A 7025-nucleotide genomic window follows, 5' to 3' on the forward strand; every position below is an offset into this window, starting at 1 on the left:
ACTAGCATTGCAGGGTTTCCCAGGGCTTCCCTGGTGGGTCAGGGTTTGTATTGGTGGTCATTGGTGGTCATCAGGATGTGACTATGTTATCATAAGTACAGGTGAGGTACCTTTCCATGGGTTACTTCACAACAGTCATATGAAGTTAGCTGTTACACCTAAAACGAAAACTCAGACATAAATTGATCTGCCCAAGCTCACCTAGCCAATATGCAGCACAGCTGGACTGTGGGTCTGTATTGCATCCTTTTTAGTGACCCTCTGCGCCTTGCTGCTGGCCAGGGTCATGGCAGATCCAGGCAAATCTACCCCAGATCATGGGCTGGAAGAAACTCAACAGGGAGTGGGGGCCAGAGCTGAACAGGCCCCAGGATGAAGGGTGGTTAACAGCCAGAAACCACACCAAACCACGTGGAATCTGATTAGGACAAGTAGGCTTTGGAATTGTAGTCTTTCAACGGAAATAGGGGAGGCTGGGCCTGTTGAAAGGACTGAGGCAGGTGGGAGGCCGGTTCCTGAACATTTGTAGAAATGTCTGAGCCCACGACTTGTTCCAAACCCCACCTCCTGGTAGGATGAGTGTCTCAGGCCAGGGATGCTGTCTAGGGGTCCCTCACCACAGGAAAGGGTCAGTCTCGTAGGAGACACAAGCCGAGTGTGCAGGGTGGGCACGGGTGATGGCAGAGAGGTCTACAGAGGTGGCAGACGCTCCACCCAGCAGGTCCTGCAATTCCAGGCAAAGGAGATGAGCTCCATCCAGCAGGTGGCAGGGGCCACCAAGCAGGGCTCAGGATAAAGGGCACACGGGGGCAGCTGCAGGGCAGTGAGCTCTGCTTGTATGCATAGGCATGGCAGGACTCCCTGCAAGGGATGAGCAGGACGGTGGATACTCCAGAGCTGCCCCACCCAAAACGGCCCCCAGAGTAGAGAGGACCCCACGGGCAAGGCAAGCTGCTATAAGTCAGGGCGAACCTGTGCTGATCCCTGGCTCCCTAAATCAAGAACCTGGCAGATTTTCCGGGCGGGAATCAATCTTCCTGTCCCCACAGTAAATACCATAATCTTTTTTCCAGTGTGGTTTAGAGAATGTAACTGCCACGCTCATGATTTATTCGAAAATATTCTGCCAGGTTATGTGAATGAATGGGGAGTGAACGTGCTTTTAAGCAGGAGGTGGGAACACTGAAAATGGTGGCTCTTTGCAGCAGGCTCCGGCGTCCACACCTGCCCACGGCAGAGTCACCTGTGGCCAGCCACCTGGGCAGGGAGGGACACGGGACCTGAAACACCAGAATGCCTCCTCCCAGCCAGCAGGGGGCAGGGCAGAGGCGGCTGACTCCCAGCAGCTGGCCCTCTTTCCACGGCAGCAAATTCGAGATTTATATTTTTTTTTTATCATTTTTTTTATTACACAGATAATACAAAAACACATCCTTGTCACAGATAATATTACAAGAGCACATCCTATACATGTCAAACAATGCAGGAGTTTCTACAGCGATATGTAAAGTGTCCCTTCGACTCCCTCCCCTCGGCCCCCACTTTCCCACTTCTTCTCTCAGATGAACCACTAACAGCGACCACCATTCTGTATGTATAACCATGCACCTTTATCACAGAAACAGGTTCATAATGCACATAAAGTGTTTATGGGCTCATATTACTTCCAGGTTTTACAACCTTTATAAAAAAAATTACTGCAATAAACTTCTTTGTAATTAAATGCATCGTGAGGCAAATGTATGGGTTTTCTCATACAGATTCCGTTCCTGGTTACAGTCTTGATGGGTTCTGCCAAATTGCCCTCCAAACACACTTTGCCAGTAAAATAGAAGCATCCCTTTCCCCATAGAGCTTGGAGCATTTTCTTTCTTTCTTTCTTTTTTTTTTTTTTTTTTTTTTTTTTGCCAAATCGATGGGCAAAGAGCCCTTGTTGTTGACTCACCTGTAACTGATTATTCACCTGTAACTGAATATTCCTGTGCCTGGTTTTCTACTAGGTTCTTTTTCCTTGTGGCGTTTAGAGACCTTAGTTTTTGCCGTTTGGCTATATAGAATATGTTCCATTTCAATCATTGCTTGACTCTTAACGTGGCTGTGTCTTCCCTGTTCAGAGATGGGACTTATTTTTAAGAATTCAGACCCCACTATCATTTTGCTTGTAGGTCTGGGTTTTGTGGCTCGCAGTGGAAGGTGCTCCTTCCCCGGGATTATATTTTAAATGTTTCCTGCATTTTCAAAATAGTTTTCTGTTTCTTTGATTGGTTTGCACGCACTCCCTGCCTCTAGCATCCCTGTTCGCTCCCCCATCTTCTCCCAGCGCCGCCCTCCCGCACGTGATGTCTGGGCCAGGGCTTCAGTCGGCGCCCTGGGCCCCTGATCTCCTCCGTGTGTCTCCAGTCTGTCCTCTGGGCTCTGGACGTGGATAGCCACCTATCCGTGGGACATCACAAACTTTCCCAATGGCAAACTGCACTCCTGCTCTTTCCTCCTAAGCCCGGCATCCTCTCTACCGTAGTGAATGGCCTACAGACCTGGGCCTTGCCCTTGGCACCTCTCTCTCCTCCACCCTCTATACCCACAGCCCCCCAAGAGTGTGAAGGGTCTCATCAGCTGTAACTCCTACACTCTCTGCCCATCGCCGCCTTTCCCCAGCCTCCCTGCCCTGGCCTAGGCCACCTTCTCCTCTTGCCAGAGCTTCCTCCCTACCTGCTAGCTCATCTTTCCAGCTCCATTTCCACCCACTCCAAGTCCTTCTCCTGCGCCTAGTTTTCTAGGCACTCAGATTGACCTCTTCTAGATGCAGATGAGGTCACATCACCCCCTTTTCCTCAAAATTGTTAGAATAAAGAACAAAACCCTTCCTGTGGCCAATGGGACCTTGGGTGATCTGGGCCCTGCAGGCCTGGTCTCAGCTCCGCTCTCTGCACCAGCCATGCCATCCTTCTCCGAGCACAGGTCCTTTGCATGTGCTGTTCTCACTACCTGTCATTCTCTCTCCTTTCCATACCCCGCCTCTCCTCCCCAACTCAATCCTCTTCTCCCTTTTTCTCTCAATGCAAATGTCACTTCCATGATCCCATAGCTTCGTTCAGGCCCCCATGTTATATTTCTTTCATAGTAATAATCACCTTTTTCCCAAAGCAGCCATCCGTGTGTGCAGATTATATTTACATACCTGATTATTTGATGTCTGTCTGCCCACTTCCTCCCTCCAGACTACTGGCTCTGTGAGGGCAGGAGCCGGGTCTGTTTGGCTCAGCACACTGTGTAGCGTGAGGCGTGTGCTCTGTAAGCCTTGGTTGGGAGAGCGGCTCACTCTTGACCTCTAGCTATCCTGCTGCTCCCCCAGCACCAGCGGCCAGGCCAGGCCAGGAAGGCTCCCTCTTTGAGTTGCAGCAAAGAGAAAACTCGTTGCTTTCTGCCAAGAACCCATGTCTTAGGGATGCTGGAGAGGGGGGGGGGGGGGGGGGGGGGGAGAGGGAGAGAGAGAAGGCATGGGAGGAGGCAAGCTGCTCATCTCCTCAGGGAGAGTGGAAGGGACCAGGAAGCTTTGGGAGGAAGCTGTCTCCATGTCGTGATGAAATGCAGAGGGGGTTGTGGGTGCACAGCTGTGGGTGGATCTGGAAGGAAGGAGACCTCTGTGAGGTCCTGGCAGTCTGTGCCCGAGGAGCAGGCAGAGACCTCCTGGCGCAGTCGCACAGGACTGGGCTGAAATGCATGCTTATTCCCTTCTCATGAGATGCTAAAGGAACAGCTACATGCACCAGGCCTCCAAGATGAAATGAGTAGGGTGAATTCGTTTAACAAGTGGAGCAAAGGAAGGAGAGAATGCACAATGGGTGCTAGCATTCATTTTCACTTTTTGGACAAACATTTGTTGAGTTTCTCCAGGGAGGCAGGCCTTGAACTCCACTCTCCTGCCAGGAGACACCAGCCCTCTGGCCCAGGACACCTCTCACTCTGTAACCATGAAGCTCCCCTTCCTCAACCTGAGCCACTGGGGTGCCCAGGAGCACTGGCAGGAGGACCCCAGGGTCCGAGGCTCCTTTCCTCTGAGACACTCCACCCTCTCGGGCACCACCATCAGGAACCCTGGCAGCACCAGCAGTACCAGCTCAACCAGGCAAACCAGTGTCACACCACGGAGCCCTCAGCATTGAATTGTCATTAGAACCACAGCCCACAGAAGTCACAGGGTGTCTGCCCGCTAAATGAAACAATGAAATGCGACCCAACGCCTCCTAACATGGGAGATGAATTAGTGAGAATGCGACCGAAAATCACTTGTCATACCAAGTACCAAGAAATTCACCATTTTAAAGCAGAGCTGAGCGGAAAGTTTACAGAATGAAACACTTACATTAGAAATGAAGACGTCTCAAATCAACCACCTAAGTTCCTACTTTGAGAAACTAGGGGGAAAGAGCCAAATAAACTGAGAGCAAGGAGAAAGAAGATTATGAAAGTCAGCGCAGAAATCAATGAAGTTGAAAATAGGAAAATGATAAAGGAAATCAATGAAACAAAAATCTGGTACTTTGAAAAGAAATCAATAAAGCTTACAAACCTCTAGCAAAACCGACCAAAATAAAACGGGAGGAATGCAGTTCACCAACATCAGCAATTAAGCAGGGGATGTCTCCATTGATCCTGTAGCCATTAAAAAGAGAGGGGAATATTACAAACAACCTCCACACCCATAATGCAGCAAAGAAAAAAAGACATGGGCCAATTTCTAGAAAATTCTAATCTACCAAAACTTAACTGAGTTTTAAAATATTACCTGAATAGCCTCAAAACAACTAAATAAATGGAACTTTATTTCCTTTATCATTTTCCTATTTTCAACTTCATTGATTTCTGCGCTGACCTTTAAATACCCATGAACGAAATTCCCAGGCCCGAATGGTTTTACAGAAGAATTATAGCAAACATTCAAAAACTAGCTAACACTTCTCAAAAGAAGACATACAAATGGCCAACAGGCGTGTGATAAAAGCGCTCACTGTCACTCACCATCAGGGAAATGCAAATCAGAATTGCATTTCAATATCTTCTCAGTGTCACCAAAAAAAGGCAAGTGCTGGGGAGGATGGGGAGAGAGGGGGCCCTTGTGTGCTGCTGGTAGGAACAGAAACTGACACAGCCATTATGGCAAATGGTTTGGAGGTTCTTCAAAAAATTAAAAATAGAACAAATGTGATCCAGCAATCCTGTTTCTGAGCATCTACACAAAGGAACTGGATACCTGAATTCCCGTGTTCAAGACTTTGAAAAAAGTCAACAAAGCGTATTCACAACAGCCAAGATATGCAATCAAACTAAGTGTCCTTTTTTTTTTTTTTTAGACTTTTTTTTTTTTTAATTTTTTACAGAGAGGAAGAAAGAGGGATAGAGAGCTAGAAACATGGATGAGAGAGAAACATCAATCAGCTGCCTCTTGCACACCCCCTCCTTGACTGGAATCGAACCTGGGACCTTTCAGTCCGCAGACCAATGCTCTACCACTGAGCCAAACTGGTTTTGGCCTAAGTGTCCTTCAGTAGGTGAATGAACAAAGAAAATGTTATATATAACAGAGTATTATTCAGCCTTAAAAAGGAAGAAGATCTTGCCATTTGAGACATTCTGGATAAACTTGGAGGACATTATGGTAGTGAAACAAGCCAGACATAGAAAGGTAAATGCAGCATGATCTCCCTTTCATGTTATTAATAAATCTAAAAAATTCAAACTCATACCGAGAGCAGAATGTAGACTGGTGGTTGTCAGGGACTGGGTGGGGGGTGGGGTAAATAGGGGATACTGGTCAAAGGCTACAAAGTTTTGGTTATACAGGATGGAGTTCTGACTATCCATAATAACACCTTATTATATTCTTGAAAATTTGCTAAGAGAGTAGATCTTAAGTATTCTTACCATACACATAGAAATAATTATGTCAGGTGATGAATATGGTAATTAGCTGAATTGTGGTAATCGTTGCGCCATATATCTACAGTCCAAACATCATGTTGGACATGGTCAATATACACAATTTTTGTCAATTTTACCTCAGTAAAGCTAAAAAACAAATTAACCCCAATCTTACACCATCTCTTTCAGAAAACAGGAAGGGAGAAAGCACCTGCCAACTCGTTTTATGAGACCAATGTTACCTGGATACTAATATCTCCCATAAATTAAGATTCTCAACAAATTATTATCAAGGTGAATTCAATAAAGTGTAAACACTATTATACATGATGACCAAGTGGGTATGCAAGGTTGATTTAATATTCAAAAAAATCAATCAATGTGATCCACCATATCAACAAACTAAAGAAAAATTATATGATCATTTTAAAAAGGCATTTGCAAACCAACACCCATTCATGAGTTTTTTAGAAACCAGGAAGTTAGAAATAGAAAGAAATTACCTCATTGATAAAAGCAACAGCAAAAAAATAAAAATAAAAATAAAAATAAAAATAAAAATAAAAATCCCTCAGCTAACATTATACTTAATGGTTAAGAATATTGCACTTCCTCAAAAATGTCTATCCTCACCACTTTTATTTGGCATAGTGCTAGAAGTTTTAGCTATCGCAACTGGTGAGAAAAAATATATAAAAGACATATAGATTGGGAAGGATGAAATAAACTGTCCTTATTCACAGATGATATGCTTATCTATATATATAAAAGCGTAAGCGACCAAATGACTGAACATCTGAAAGACCAGTCGACTGGTTGCTATCATGTGCACTGACCACCAGGGGGCAGGCGCTCAATGCAGGAGCTGCCCCCTGGTGGTCAGTGTGCTCCAACAGTAGGATCGCTGTTCAGCTGACCAACAGGAGCCAGAGGCAGGGTTCACGGCTGGCAGTGCAGCCTGGAGACTGCAGTGGAGCACCAGTGAGCCTACTGAGAGGTGGTGGTAACAATGTGGGGGGCGGGGGGGGGGGGGGGCAGGATGAGCAGGAGTAGCAGGCAGGAGAGAAAGGCTGTGTTGGACTGCTAATTTCTGCCAGATCCCTGCA

This window comes from Pipistrellus kuhlii, unplaced genomic scaffold (assembly GCF_014108245.1).
Source record: "Pipistrellus kuhlii isolate mPipKuh1 unplaced genomic scaffold, mPipKuh1.p scaffold_m20_p_23, whole genome shotgun sequence".
NCBI classification, from domain to species: domain Eukaryota; kingdom Metazoa; phylum Chordata; class Mammalia; order Chiroptera; family Vespertilionidae; genus Pipistrellus; species Pipistrellus kuhlii.